Source organism: Zalophus californianus, chromosome 2 (genome assembly GCF_009762305.2).
Source record: "Zalophus californianus isolate mZalCal1 chromosome 2, mZalCal1.pri.v2, whole genome shotgun sequence".
Lineage (NCBI taxonomy): Eukaryota > Metazoa > Chordata > Mammalia > Carnivora > Otariidae > Zalophus > Zalophus californianus.
This window is the reverse complement of record NC_045596.1, coordinates 53,533,452-53,547,236: the sequence shown is the minus strand read 5'-3', so window position 1 is coordinate 53,547,236 and position 13,785 is coordinate 53,533,452. Positions and strand designations below refer to the sequence as shown.

The 13,785-nt window shown below is 36.4% G+C and overlaps 1 pseudogene; it reads left to right on the top strand.

Moving 5' to 3' along the window:
* Positions 1-342: 342 nt before the first annotated feature.
* On the top strand, positions 343-1,449 carry LOC113925195 (annotated as a pseudogene).
* Positions 1,450-13,785: the final 12,336 nt, after the last annotated feature.

The following is a 13,785-nucleotide window of genomic DNA, read 5'->3' as shown; positions in this document are numbered from 1 at the left end:
TATAGGGGTTCTCCTGCTCACTATTGACCTTTAAAGGAGCAGCATCATATGTATACAAAGGACACTCCTTAACAGGACAAAGATTTTATAATCTCAACTTTGGGAAATGAATTAAGATGAAGGGTCTTGTTTGATAAAAGAAGATGCACTGAACATGAAAATATTTAAAGCAGGGTGCCAGCCTGTTTTTTCTCTCAGTGGTATTCTTAGCAACAGTGACAGTAGACAAAGTGTCCATGTTTCTAATTAAAGGAAACTTGGAAGTTCTCACTTGCTGCAGCCAGCCAGCACTCCATGTTCTCCCGCCACTTGTTCTCAGCATCCACTACCTCCACCTCCACAATGCAAGAAGAAATCACTGTGCTCGTCATTGGTAATGGGTCTGGCATGTGCAAGGGAGGCTCTGCTAGAGACGGTGTTCCTTGAGCCGTGTTCCTGTCCATTGTCAGGCAACCCTGAAACCAGGGTGTTATGGTGTGTATGGGCCAGAAGGACTCCTATGAGGGTGAAGAGGCCCAGAGCAAGCGGGGCATCCTGACCCTCAAGTACCCCATTGAACATGGCACTGTCATCAACTGGGATGACATGAAGAAGATACGGACACCACACCTTCTACAACAAGCTGTGCATGACCGCTGAAGAGCACCCAGTCCTTCTGACTGAGGCCCCCCTGAATCCCAAGGCCAACTGTGAGAAGATGACTCAGATCATGTCCCAGATCTTCAGCACCCCAGCTATGTACATGGCCATCCAGGCTGTGCTGTCCCTGTATGCTCTGGCCACACCACTGGTATTGTCATGGACTCTGGGGATGGGGTTACCCACACTGTGCCCATCTATGAGGGGTATGCCCTGCCCCACGCCATCCTGTGTCTGGACCTGGCTGATCACCTCATGAAGATCCTCATGGAGTGTGGCTATAGCTTCACCAACACCGCCCCCCACCACCCCTGAACAGGAAATCATGAGTGATATCAAGGAGAAGTTCTGCTATGTTGCCCTGGATTTCAAGCAGGAGATGGCCACCGCAGCATCCTCATCCTCCCTGGAGAAGAGTTATGAGCTGCCTGGTGGGCAGGTGACCACCATTGACAACGAGCAGTTCTGCTGTCCTAAGGTGCTCTTCTAGGTTTCCTTCCTGGGTATGGAATCATGTGGTATCCATGAGACCACATTCAACCCCATCATGAAATGTGAAGTTGATATCCAGAAGGACTTCTATGCAAACACAGTTAGCATGCACCCTGGCAATGCCGACAGGATGCAGAAGATCATAGCTCTGGCACCCAGCACGATGCAGATCAAGATTATTGCACCTCCTGAAGGTGAGTACTCCATGTGGATTGGGGACTCCAGCCTGGCCTCACTATTCACCTTCCAGCAGATGTGGATCAGCAAGCAGGAGTATGATGGACTGGCCCCCTCCATCTCCACCACAAATACTTCTAAATGGACTATGAGCAGATGTGTAGCATTTTCTCCATGAGTGAATTCCAAAGTATAAATTTGCCCTGGCAAATGTATACACCTCATGGTAGCCTCATGAAACTGGAATAAGCCTTTGAAAAGAAATTTGTCTTTGAAGCTTGTATTTGATATCAGCACTGGATTGTAGAACTTGTTGCTGATCTTGAACTTGTATCCAAGTTAACTGTTCTCTTGGTATATGTTTAATACCCCGTATATATCTTTGATTTAAACCCTTAATACACGCTGCTAGGTCACTTTGTGGCTGAGGTTGAGACCATGTTTATGGAAGAGAAATTCATTGGTTTGAGAATCTGCAGGACCATGAGTTTCTTGATCTGTACAGGCTATTAATGTGTAAAAGCTGCCTATTCCAGGATTTCTCTAGAGACGGGCAAGAGTCCTGAACGAGTTGTCATTTCTGTCTTGCCAGTCTGACAAGGTGGGGAAGGTCTGAGCCTTAGGACCCACTTTCCTTTCTTACCTGATGTTTTCCTGCCAGAACACCATGGGTTGTTAATTGCCTTGAGTTGGAAAACAGTTTGCATTTACAACTGTAAATGTATTCATCTTTTTAATTTATGTAACATTTTTGTATGCAATTCTTAATTCTTTAAGACAGGAGAACAAATTTTGGTTTTCTACTGTCATGTGAAAACATTAGGCCCCAGAAACTCATTATTGTGTGAGGAAAATAAAGTGCTGCAGTGAAAAACAAACAAAAAACAAAACAAAACAAACCTGGATGAGGAGGCATTGGACTCAGTCTGATTTTGATTATTTTAGGTTGGGTTGGGTTTTTAGCACCTGTCAGATGCTTGCCCAAATTTTTCTAACTCTTTGCTGCTAGTCTTGATTGTGTAGCACAAAGAAAGCAGGACAGAGAAATCAGCAAAGACTTGATCATGTTTTTTTCTTTATTTTCTGCTTTGAGATATAATTTTTTATTATGTTAATCACCATACAGTACATCATTAGTTTTTGTGTTCCATGATTCATTGTTTGTGTATAAATATAATTGACATATTGCGTAAGTTTAAGGTGTACAAAGTGATGATTTGATACATGTATATATTGTGAAATGTTTGCTACAATAAGGTTAGTTAACATCCTTCACCTAACATAATTATCATTTTGTTATTATAGTAAGAATTTTAAACTCTCGTAGCAAATTTTAAATATTCAATACACTATTATTAACTATATCACTATTCTTGTGCCTTAAATGCCTAGAACCAATCAATCTTATAACTAAAAGATTGTACCCCTTGAGCAATATCTCCCCAATTCCCCACCTCTCATCCTGTGGCCACCAACATTCTATTCTCCATTTTTATGAGTTTTGAGTTTTTAGAATCCACATATAAGTGAATCATATAGTATTTGTTTTTCTCTTTCTGACTTATTTCACGTAGCATGATGTCCTCAAGTTCCATCCATTTTGCTGCAAATGAACATTTCCCTTTTTTTGGTGACTGAAGAACACTCTATTATGTATTTATACCACAGTTTCTTTATCATTCATCTATCGATGGACATTGAGTTTACTTTCATGTCTTGGCTATAGTGAATAATACTTCAGTGAACATGGGGGTACAGATATCTTTTCAAGATAGTGAATTCATTTCCTTTGGATATATACATGAAGTGCGGTGGATTGTATGGTAGTTCTAGTTTTAATTTTTTTTTTTTTTGAGGAACCTACACACAGTTTTCCATAGTGGCTGCACCAATTTACATTCCCACTAACAGCGCACAGGATTCCCTTTTCACATCCTTGCAAACACTACCTCTTGTGTTTTTGATGATAACCATTCTAACGGGTGTGAGGTGATACCTCATTGTGGTTTTGATTTGCATTTCCCTGATGATTAGTGATGATGAATTCCTTTTCATGTACCTGTTGGCCATCTGTCTTCTTAGGAAAAAATGTCTATTCACATCCTCTGCCCATTTTTTTTAAATGGGATTTTTTTCTTTGTTATTCAGTTTTATGAGTGCTTTTTTTTTAAGATTTTACTTATTTATTTATTTGAGAGAGGGAGAGCATGAACAGGGGGAGGGGCAGAGGGAGAGGGAGAAGCAGGCTCACTGCTGGGCAGGGAGCCTGACACAGTGTTCGGTCCCCAGACCCTGGGATCATGATCTGAGCCGAAGGCAGACACTTAACTGACTGAGCCACCCAGGTGCCCATTACTTGTATGAGTTCTTTATATATTTTGGATATTAACCTCTTATCAGATATATGGTTTAAAAATGTTTTCCCGTTCCAAAAGGTTGCCTTTTAATTTTGTTGATTGTTTATTTTGCCATGCAGATACTTTTTAGTTTGATGTAGTCCCAGTTGTTGATTTTTGCTTCTGTTGATTGTACTTTTGTTGTCCTATCCAAAAAATCCTTGCCAAAACTGGTGCTGAGGAGATTTTTTCCTATATTTCCTTCTAGGAGTTTTATGGCTTCAGTATTATGCTCAAGTTCTTGATCCATTTTGGGTTAATTTGTGTGAGAATTGTGAGATAAAGGTCCAGTTTCATTTCTTGCATGTGAAATTCCAGTCTTCCTAATACCGTTTAATGAAGAGACTATCCTTTCCCTACTGAGTATTCTTGGCTTCCTTGTCCACTATTATTTGACCATATGCATGGGTTTATTTCTGGGCTCTTGATTCTGTTCCATAGGTTTTTGTGTCTCTTATTATTCTTATACCATACTGTTTTGAATACTATAGTTTTGTAATATAATTTGAAATCAGGAAGTGTGATGTTTTCAACTTTATTAGTAAGATTGCTTTAGCTATCAGGCTCTTTGGTGGTTCCATATGAATTTCCATCAAAAATACCATTGGAATTTTGATAGAGATTGCATTACAGCTATAGGCTGTTTGGGTTAGTATGGGTTTTTAAGAAAATAATATTAACAGTTCTGATCCATGAGCACAGAATTTATTTCTATTTGTGTTTTCTTCTATTTCTTTCATCAGTGTCTTACAGTTTTTAGAGTAGAGATCTTTCACCTCCTAGGGTAAATTTATTCCCAAGTATTTTATTATTTCATTGTTTTTGATGCTTTGGTAAATGATATTTTATAGATAGATAGTAACTAAGATAAATATCTTTTTCAGACAGTTATTGTTGATGTATAGATACACAAGTGGCTTTTGTATGTTGATTTTGTACCTAAAACTATACTGAATTTATTATTCTATCAGTTTTTCTGGTGGAGTCTTTAGTATTATCTATATAAAAGATCATGTCATCAGCAAACATACAATTTAACTTTTTCCTTTCTGATTTGGTTGCCTTTTATTTCCTTTTCTTGCCTAATTGCTCTGGCTAGGACTAATAGTACTCTGTTGAATAGAAGTGGCAAGAGTGGGCACCTTTGTCTTGTTCCTAATCTCAGAAGGAAAGCCTTCAACCTATCATCATTGACGTATGATGTTAGTTGTTGCTCGTCATATATGGTTTTTATTATGTTGAGATATGTTTATCCTATACCCAATTTGTTGAGAGTTTTTATCAAGACTGGATGTTGAATGTTGTCAACTTCTTTTTCTGCATCTATTGAGATGATCTTATGACTTTTTTTCTTTCATTCTATTATTGTGGTATATCACATTTATCGATTTGTGTATGTGGAATTATTCCTGCATCCTAGGGATAAATCCCATTTGATAATGATGTATGACCTTTTTAATGTGCTGTTGAATTTGTTTTGATATTTTGTTGAGAATTTTTCCATCTGTATTAAGGATATTGGTTTATAGTCTTATTCTCTTGTAATGTCTTTATCTGACTTTGGTATTAGGGTAATACTAGCCTCATAAATTATTTTGAAAGTGTTCTGTTTTCAGTTTTCTGGAAGATTTTGAGAAGGGCTGGCATTAATTCTATTTTAAGTGTTTAGAATTCACAGTGAAGCCATCTGGTCCTGAGCTTTTCTTTGTTGGGAGATTTTTGATTGCTGATTCAATCTCTTTACTTGTTTATTGGTTTGTTCAAATTTCTATTTTTTTCATGATTTAAATGTGCTACATTGCATGGTTCTAGAAGTTTATGCATTTCTTCTAGGCTATCCCATTTGTTGGCATACTAATTCATAATAGTCTGTTAGGATCTTTTGCAATTCTCTAGTATCAGTTGTAACTTCTCTCACTTTTGATTTTATCTATGGAAGTACTCCCTATGTATATTCTTGGTAATTCCAGCTGAAGGTTTGTCAATTTTTGTTTATCTTTTCAAAACACAGTTCTTATTATCATCTTTTCTACTTTTTATTCTCTATTTGATTTATTTCTTCTTGGATTTTATCTTCTTCCTTCTGCAAACTTTGAGCTTATTTTTTTAGTTCCTTAAGGTTTAAAATTATGTTGTTCAATGAGATCCTTTTTTTTTTAATGTAGACATTTATCATTATGAAAGTCCCTGTTAACACTGCTTCTGGTGCATCTCGTAAGTTTTGTTGTGTTTCCATTTTTGTTTGTTGTAAGATATTTTCTTAACTTTTGTTTGTTGTACGATATTTTGTAAGATAAGATTTCCCTTTTGATTTCCTCTTTAACTCATTAGTTATTCAGGAATGTGTTTAATGTTCACATATTGTGAATTTTCCAGAGCTCTTTTTGTTATTTCCAGTTTCATACGACTGTAGTCAGAAAAGAAAACTTGGTGTGGTTTTATTCTTAAAATTGTTAAGACTTGTTTTGTTACCTAACATAATCTCTCCTTGAAAATGTTCCATGTGCACTTGAGGAGAATATATATTCTGCTTCTGTTGAATGGAAATTTCTATGTATATCTGTTATGTTTATTTTGTCTAAAATATGGTTCCAGTCAAACATTTTCTTTGTTGATTTGCTGTCTGGATGATTTACCCATTGTTAAAAGTGGGGGGATTGGAGTGTCTTACTATTACTGTATTACTGTCTGTTACTCCCTTCACATCTGTTAGTATTTGCTTAATATATTTAGGTGCTTTACTGGTGTGTGTGTGTGTGTGTGTGTGTGTGTGTGTGTGTGTGTGTGTGTGTGTGTGTGTGTCCGTCCTTGAAGCTAAAATGAGTCTTTTATAGTTGGGTCTTGGTTTTTGTTGTTGTTACTGTTTGGTTTTGTTTTTTAATCCATTCAGCATGCTGTGTCTTTTGTAAGGACTTATTTTCTCTTGCCATTTTGTTCATTGTTTTCTAGCTGATCCGTGGTTGCTTTGTTTCTTCCCCTTTTGCTGTCTTTGTTTGTGAATTGAAGATTTTCTTTGATTCCCTTCTCTTTATCTTGTTTTTTTTTTTTTTGGTAATCCCAAGGCTTACTTGAAACCTCTTAGAGATATAAAATAACATCTTAACTTTGATCACACAAAAATGCTACCCTTTTACTATCCCCTATTTTGTTTTTGATGTCAAAAATTATATCTTTTTATATTGTGTATTTATAAACTTTTTTTATAGTTATTGCTCTTTTAAATACCTTTGTCCTTTAATCTTTATATTAGAGTTATGTGGTTAACATGCCACTGTATTTCACATTAAAGTATTCTGAATCGGACTATATACCCAGCTTTACCAGTGTGGTGTATGTTTTTACATGTTTTTATGGTACTAATTGCCATCCTTTCACTTCAGCTTGAAGAACTCCCTTCAGCATTTCTTATAAGGCAGGTCTAGTGGTGTGAAATCCCTTAATTTTTGTGTGTTTAGGAAGGTCTTTATTATCACCTTCATTTCTGATGGACAACTTTGCTGAGTAAAGTATTCTTGATTGGCATTATTTTGTCATTTAGCACTTTGAATATAGCATTGAACTCACCTTGCCTGAAAGGTCTTTGCTGAAAAATCTGATAGCTTTAGGAGGGTTCATGCAGGTGTACAGCTGGAGTGACTAGCACATGTGAATCCAGTGGTGAGACCAATGACTGGAGATAGGTCCAAATTCAGGCCCACAAGCAGTTGTAGGGCTTTATCTATGTACATTTCTATGACTGCAGGATGTCATCATGGGTATGCATATAACAGTGGAGGCCAGTGACAGAATTCAGGCAATTGGTATACAGGTGCAGGGGCTGGAGGGCTAGTGCCAAGTGTGCACATGGTGGTAGGGGTCGACCCTTGGGGTCTAGAGTGGCATTTAGGATTTATGTAGTGGCAGAGTCCTGGGCTGTCTGCCTGCCAGTTCAGATCCCAGGTTTTGGCAGGGGTTGGTGGAGGGTTCAGGAAAGATTGATTGATTTTTATTTTTACTTTTTTTTGGGGGGGGGACTGGGAAAGATTTAGATGGTAGTATCTACAAACATATATACCTGTGAGGCTTAAGCTGGTGAAATCTGCAGCGGCTTCTGTAGAGGTTGTGCTGGTTGTTGGTTTCTTCAGTGACAAAAGATGGGGTCCTCTGCAGAGCTGGTTAATGGAAATTGTGGTCACTCCCACTGCATGGTTGACACTGGTAGCCCCTGTTCTTCTTCCTTGTTTCCAACTGTTTGTGTATATCTCAGAATTGCTGTTTTCTGGGTGGGGTGAAAGCCAAGTGGTTTCTTCCTATAGTGCCCTGAATGGCTAGGGAGGCTGGTCATTCACCTTATATTCACTTTTCCAGTGGAAAAAAGTCTTTCTAGCTGGCTAGGTCCTTCTTGGTGCTAAGCAGTGTGAGGCTGGGCGAGGGGATGTGGGGAGGATGGTGGATGATGCAGACAAAATGAAGCTGTTCTTACTTTTTTTGTGTAATTATTATCAGGTTTTTTGCTCTATCATGTTGGTGAAGTTTCTTAAGTGGACACTTTTGCTCTCCCAGAACTGTTTTTGTTTACAGAAAGCTGTGTCTTAATTTGTTGATTTTTGGAAGGTAATAGAGGCTGCGGTCTCCTAATTCACCATCTTGGTGATGTCACACTTCTTATGTTTTTTCTTTCATGGAATTTTTGCCCATCCATATGCCAGTTCAGGTGTTTCAAATATAGTAGTAGCTTTACCATGTAGTTTAATATTTAGTGAAATAAGTGACCCTGATCATTATTCAGCCCTTTTGGATGTTCTAGTTATTCTTTTTTTTTTAATTGCAGTATAAATGACATACAAAGTTACATTAGTTTTCGGTGTAAAACATATTGATTTGACAGTTCTACACATTCCTCAGTGCTCACCACAATACATGTAGTCACCATACAACATTATTAAAATATCATGGATTATTTTCTCTATGCTGTACTTTTCATCTCTATGACTTTTATATATATATTTTAAGATTTTATTTGTATTTTAGGGAGAGAGTGTGAGTGGGGGGAGGAGCAGAGGGAGAGGGAGGGGGAAAGAGTCTCAAGTATACTCCACTCTGAGCATAGAGCCTAATGTGGGGCTTGATCTCACAACCCTGAGATCATGACCTGAACTAAAAACCAAGAGTTAGGTGTTTAACAAACTGAGCCACCCAGGTGCCCCATCTCCATGACTTAAATATTTTATAAATGGAAGTTTATACCTCTTAATCCCCTTTATTTTTTTCACTGCTGCCCAACCACTTCGTCTCTGGCAACCACATTTGTTCTCTGTATTTAGAAGTCTATTTGGTTTCGTGTTTGTTTTTCTTTCTTTTTTTTTTTTAAGATTCCATGTATAAATATGTGAAATCATATGGTGTCTATCTTTTTCTGTTTGGATTATTTCACTTAGCATAATATCTCCAGGTGCATCCATGTTGTCACAAATGGCAAGTTCTCATCCTTTTTTTATGACTAATATTCCAGTGTGTGTGTGTATGTGTGTGTGTGTGTGTGTGTGTGTGTACACATCACATCTTCTTATTGATGGACACTTAGGTTGCTTCCATATCTTGACTATTGTAAATACTGCTGCAATTAACACAGTAGTGCATATATCTTTTTGAATTAGTATTTTCATTTTCTTTGGGTAAATACCCAATAGTGGAATTACTGGATCTTATGGTATTTCTATTTTTAATTTTTTTTGAGGAATCGCCATACTCTTTTCCCCAGTGGCTATACCAATTTACATTCCTACCAACAGCACACGAGGGTTCCTTTTACTAGCCACATCCTCACCAACACTTATTATTCCTTGTGTTTTTGATTTTAGCCATTCTGACAGGTCTGAGATCATATCTCCTTGTGGTTTTCATTTACATTTCCTTGATAATTAGTGATGTTGAGCATCTTTTCATATGTCTGTTGGACATCTGTAGGTCTTTGAAAAAACGTCTATTCAGATCTTCCCATTTTTAATCAGATTATTTGTTGCTTTGGTGTTGAATTGTGTAAGTTCTTTATGTATTTTAGATATTAAGTCCTTATCAGATATATCATTTGCAAATATCTTCTCATATTCAGCAGGTTGTATTTTCATTTTGTTGTTGGTTTCCTTCACTGTGCAAAAGCTTTTTATTTTGGTGTAGTCCCAATAGTTTATTTTTGCTCTTGTTTCCCTTGCCTGAGGAGACATATCAGAAAAATGTTGCTAAGGCTAATATCCCTGAGATTACAGCCTGTGTTTTATTTTAGGAGGCTTATGGCTTCATGTCTCACATTTAGGTCTTTAATCCATTTTGAGTTTATTTTTGTGTATGGTATAAGAAAGTGGTCCAGTTTCATTCTTTTGTGTGTAGTTGTTCATTTGTCCTAACACCATTTGTTGAAAAGACTATCTTTTCCCTGTTGTAGATTTTTGCCTCCTCTGTTGTAGAACAATTGACCATATAGGTGTGGGTTTATTTCTGGGTTCTTTATCCTATTTCATTGATTTGTGTGTCTGTTTTTATGGCAGTACCATGCCATTTTTGTGGTTATTTGGGGTCTTTTGTGGTTCCACACAAATTTTAGTATTATTTGTTCTAGCACTATGAAGAATGAAGTTTGTATTTTGATAGGGATGGCATTGAATCTGTAGATTGCTTTGGGTAGTATAGACTTTTTAACAATATTACTTCTAATCCATAAGCATGGAATATCTTTCCATTTGTTTGTGTTATCTTCAATTTCTTTCATCAATTTTTTATAGTTTTCAGAGTTCTTTTACTCCTTTGTTAAATTTATTTTCTAGATATTTTATTCTTTTTGGTATAATTATAAATAGGATTGTTTTCTTAATTTTTCTTTCTGTTAATTGTTATTAGAGTATAGAAACAACCAAATTCCATATATTAATATTGTATACTGAAACTATTCAATTCATTTTTTAAAAAATTTTTTATTGTTATGTTAATCACCATACATTACATCATTAGTTTTTGATGTAGTGTTCCATGATTCATTGTTTGTGCATAACACCCAGTGCTCCACGCAGAACGTGCCCTCTTTAATACCCATCACCAGGCTAACCCATCCCCCCACACCCCTCCCCTCTAGAACCCTCAGTTTGTCTTTCAGAGTCCATCATCTCTCATGGTTCGTCTCCCCCTTTCAATTCATTTTTTACTTCTAATAGATTTTTGGTAGAGTCCTTAGGATTTTTTATGTATAGTAGGTCATCTGAAAATAGGGACAATTTTATTTCTTCCTTACCCATTTGGATGCCTTTTCTATCTTTTCTTTGATTACTGTGGCTAGGGCATTCAGTACCATGTTGAATAAAAGTGGCAAGAATGGACATCCTTGTCTTGTTCCTGATCTTAGAGGAAACACTTTTAGTATTTCACCATTGAGTATGATGTTGGTTCTAAATTTTCATGTATGGCCTTTATTATGTTGAGGTGTGTGTGTTCTCCCTAAACCCACTCTGTTGAAAGTTTTTATCATGAAGGGATGTTTTATTTTGTCTGTATCTGTGAGATGAACATATGAATGGTTTTTATCCTTTCTCTTGTTTACATGATTTATCATATTGATTTGCAAATATCGAACCACCTTGCATCTTTGGAATGAATCCGATTAGATCATGGGGAATGATTTTTTAATGTATTATTGAATGTGACTTACTAATATTTCGTTGAGGATTTTTGCATCTATGTTCATCAGAGATATTGGCCTGTAGTTTTCTTTCCTTTTTTTTTTTTTTTTTTGTAGTGTCTTTGTCTGGTTTTGGTATCAAGATAATGCTGGCCTTATGGAATGAATTTGAAAGTTTTCCTTCCTCTTCTAGTTTTTGGAATAGTTTGAGAGGAATATATTATCTCTTCAAATGTTTGGTATAATTTACCTTTGAATCTGTCTATTCCTGGACTTTTGTTTGTTGAGAGTTTTTTGATTACCAATTCAATTTCATTACTTGTCTGTTCAAATGTTCTATTTCTCTATGTGGATACCTGAAAGAATAGCAATCTAGGCAGAGGGAACACCCTGTGCATAGTCCTAAAATGTGCAATTGTCTACTATTTCAAGGAATAAAAAGTACAGAGAATGGTTGGAGTAAAGAAAGGGAGGTAGAATAAAGTAGGATAGGGATTAGAGACTTAACTGGAAGCCAGATCTTTAGGGACTATATAGGTTGTTGTGAGGACTTTGGCTTCTATTGAGTTGAGGAACAGTGGTAGAATTTGATCAGAGGAGTCACATGATCTGACTCACTCTGGCTTCAGTGATTAGATGAGAGTGTAGGAGAGTAAAGGTAGAAATAGGAAGACCAAGTAAGACACTATTGCTAGAATCTAAGTAAGAGATGATGGTGACTTGGACCAAGGTTGTAGCAGTGGAGGTAAAATTATATTTTGAGTAAATGACTATTTTTTATGTTTAAAAGGTATGCTCAAAAGTTTTATTGATTGAAAAGTATAAGAAAATGGTTTGGAAACACTAAAGAGTATTGCTGAAACCACTCATAGTATGAAAGATTGTATGGAATACATTTTGGCTTTCTCTGCAGTTCATCTTTTATTGGGTTCTCACCAATTCTCAACTGCCAACCCTCTATATTTTAGTATCAAACTAATTAGAGGTGTTTGAAAATCTTTTATGCAACACATTTCTTTGTGCCAGTCCCTATGATATTATATGCCTTGGTGAAAACAATGCACATGGTGTCCACCTTCCTGAAGTTTATCCTCTAATCCAGGAAAGAAACAGTACACACATACACAAACATTTGAACATTTATTTTAGATAAATTCTCTAAAAGAAGTTAATGGAGTGATGGTCAAATGTGTGAAAAGTGATGTGCAAAGGCACATCAAGGGAGGCATTATCTATGCTGGGGCCTAAAATTTGAGAAGAGGCCAGCTTTGCAAAGAACAGAAGGAAGAGACCTGCAATTTACATAGATCCAAGAGCATACATGATGGCCTTAATCAGTTTACTAAAATATATGCATGACTTTTCATAAATGATAATGCATAAGTGTATTTTATTATAACTGGTTTAAATTTGTACTTTAAACATTAACCATTTTGGTACCTATTGAGAGAGAGATAAAGAACCACTAAATCTTTTTGCACATTAAAAATAATCTTTATAGTCACATTTGTCTCAGAACTTAACAAAGTAGTTATGTTCTCTTCCTGAAATATTATATCTAGGATATATTTTTAAAATTGGGAAAAATCAGGGGCTCCTGGGTGGTTCAGTCACTTAAGCATCTGCCTTTGGCTCAGGTCAGGATCCCAGGGTTCTGGGATAAAGGCCTGAGCCCTGTGGTGGTCTCTCTGCTCAGCAGGGAGTTTGCTTCTCCCCCTCCTGCCTGCCACTCCTCCATCTAATTGTGCGTGCTCTCTCTCTCTGTCAAATAAAGTCTTTAAAAAATAAAATTGGGAAAAATTAACTATCAAACTCACAATTACTTCATACGATATTGCTATAAATAAAGGCAGTATTATATGGTATTTATGAGCCCAGGCTCAGAAGCTAACCAGGCTGAGTGGAAAGCAGGGTCAGCCCCTTAATAGCAGGATGACCTGGAACAAATTACTTAATCTCTAGGTGTCTCAATTTCCTCCTCGCTACAATGAGGGTTTTTATGAGCATTAGATTTATACATCTAAAATCTTGTTATAGTGCCTGGCATATAGAAAATAATTCATAAGTGATTTTTATAGCCCAGATTACTACATAATTCCATTTCTAATTAATTTTGTTTTAATAAAATAAACCTTATAACACGTGCAAGAGAACCCAATGAACAGTTTTAAGATATTAACACGTGTATGATAGCATAAAAAGTACTCCATCTAGAACAATCAAAACAGTGCTACAGCAATAGCCATAGTTTGCTTTAGCTATTCAAGTTTCTTTTCAATTTTTGGGAAATCTTAGCTATTTAATGGTAATTATTGAAGTTAATTAATAGAACAAAATTCTTATATATAACCCATTAAATATTAAATAACTCTACCAAATATTTCTGGATTAATTAACAAGTCTCTAATTCAAATAGAGGCAGATGTAAACCTACTT